Below are 2,214 nucleotides of genomic sequence, written 5' to 3'. Positions count from 1 at the left end.
GAATTTCAAATGCTATCAGTGGTTCACATGTGGAATCTCATCACTGGGAATAGGCTGCTTCTGGAGATAGGACATAGCACAGGGAAGATCCCCACCACAGGAGGCTGGAGTTCGGAAGAGGTCTGCCTATCTCCTAGAAGAACACAGCCTTCAGCCACCATCACAGCAACAGCTGGAGATAACTGACTAGTGAACTAGTTGGTTTGTGCTTCAAAGGACAAGCCTCATCTACCCAGATAACCCAGCAGGCCTCTGGCTTCGTGCATTCAAACCACACTGCATGCCAAAAACCAATACAAATAAGCAGCATTTCAAATTCCCCTAGAAAATACAGGATTACGTACAGGAGACTGGGGCAGGCTCCTGGACAGATCTGCCTCATCGTTTCTGTACACGATTACACCTTGGCACTGCAGACTTGGAGTAAATTCCTATGTAGCTCCCTGCTGCCTCTTCTCCAGAGAGCTCTGCACAGCATTGGCCATCATGCACTCCCCCCATCCCACTTTTATTTTGGCATTTACATGGAATCCAAGCCCACTCCTCTTCATGCAACTCCACTTTGAGAGCTCTTTGCTCCAGCTGGTCCTTCACAGGCAGAAGCCATGCCAGAAAACCTCAGCATCATGTAACCTGCAGCCCCAGTCATGCTTCAGCAAGGTTACTAGAAATGATCTTACGACCCACTCCCCCCACCCCCCAACAGAAACATTTGCCTCTTCAGACATCCCCACTCAAGCTCTTGGGATGTCAGCCCCTGCAAAGGTTTACAGTACAGTTGTGTTTATGTTGTTACAGGCACTTAAACAGGATTCTTTGGTCCTTCAAAGGAATTCGCCACTCTGGCTTCTAACTTCAGAAACCACAAGTCTGCACACCCCTAACGCCTCCCACGCTAAAAACCAACCCCAGTCAGAGCCATCTCAGGGCAGTGCAGCTCTACCTTAGTGTAATTCTACAATCTCCCCTCACACACACCCCCACCCACCCCCATGGCCTCCAGAATTCAATAAGCAATTCAGTCTTCCTGTAAACGTCCAGGTCATCTGGTTCCCGTAACACTGCACTTCCCATCACAGTGTACAGCAGTGGACAGGCCTTATTCCAACAAACCCAGGAACAAGACACTCAAGCAAGAGTCCAGGAAGTTTCCTTTTGTTGCAGTTCTAGGAAGGTTGGTTGCTTTGTCTCTTTTTCCTGCCCCCACCCTCCCCACTCCCCCCAAGGCATGGAAGTACCTTGGAGGAAGGACCCTGAAGTTCGTTCTGGCTCAGTTACAGGGAAGCCACGTTGGGTAAGACTGATTGCAAGGCAGGAAGGGCTGCACATGGGTGACATAGTAGTTGAAGTTTATTTCACTGACATAAGGAGCTGGCTGGTAGTAGCAGGTAACGTTTGTGACCGTGGGGATGATGTTCTGCTCAGCCAGGACTCTCACAGCCAGCATGGCAATGAGGTTCAGGGTTTGCCTCCTTTCGTGTCCCATAAGACAGACTGTGCTCTCATTAACCACCCTGTGGAGGGTCATCAAATAGTCATATCTTTTGCTCTCCATGCCCACAAAGTGGCTCTGAAGGTAGCACTCCAGCTTCCTCTGCTGCTCACCGATGTCAGAGAAGTCTATGAAAAACCTGGAGCACATGTATCTCTGTAGTGCCTTCATATCCACTTCTGATTTGGGCTTAAATCCCCTCACCAAGAGGTTGCAGTATTTCAGAAGCCCCCCACCTCTGATCTCCTCTGGGTTCCTCGTGGCGATGACCCTGTTCCGGAGATGGTCCATTGCCTCCTCAAAGTCCCCGTACATGCTCTCCCCCGTGACCGTCGGGTGGAAGTTCTCAGCCATAGGGTTCTCTGAGCACTCCCCAAAGAGCAGAAGTGAATCCAGGATGATCTGGAAGGAGTCCACACTGAACTCGAACTGCCGTCTGAGGGAGTCCACAAATTTGAGCTCCACGTTCTTGCCGCTGTTGTTGGAGAGCGATATGAGGCTCCAGCGGTCGGTCTCATTGCACACCTTCACCAGCTTCTGCACGTACGCCTCCTTCAGAGTCATGGGAGTGATCTTGTCTTTGTTGACACCTTCTGGGAGGAAGTCAAGCAGGCAGTCCATGACCACATCTTTAACGAGCTGGAAGACGTCTTCAGTCTTCAGATCCACACCAAAGATAAGATCTAGGTCTTTGTACCCCAAGCCACTGTCTTGATGCAGGA

General features: G+C 50.5%; 1 pseudogene; it reads right to left on the bottom strand.

Annotated features, from left to right (window-relative positions):
• Positions 1-1,270: 1,270 nt before the first annotated feature.
• LOC104407687 overlaps positions 1,271-2,214 on the bottom strand; it is a 1,079-nt pseudogene continuing 135 nt past the window's right edge.

The sequence above is a fragment of the Nestor notabilis genome, unplaced genomic scaffold (genome assembly GCF_000696875.1).
Source record: "Nestor notabilis isolate BGI_N333 unplaced genomic scaffold, ASM69687v1 scaffold27896, whole genome shotgun sequence".
Classification (NCBI taxonomy): Eukaryota; Metazoa; Chordata; class Aves; order Psittaciformes; family Psittacidae; genus Nestor; species Nestor notabilis.
The sequence above is the reverse complement of the archived record's forward strand: the minus strand, read 5'-3'. Positions and strand labels throughout refer to the sequence as shown.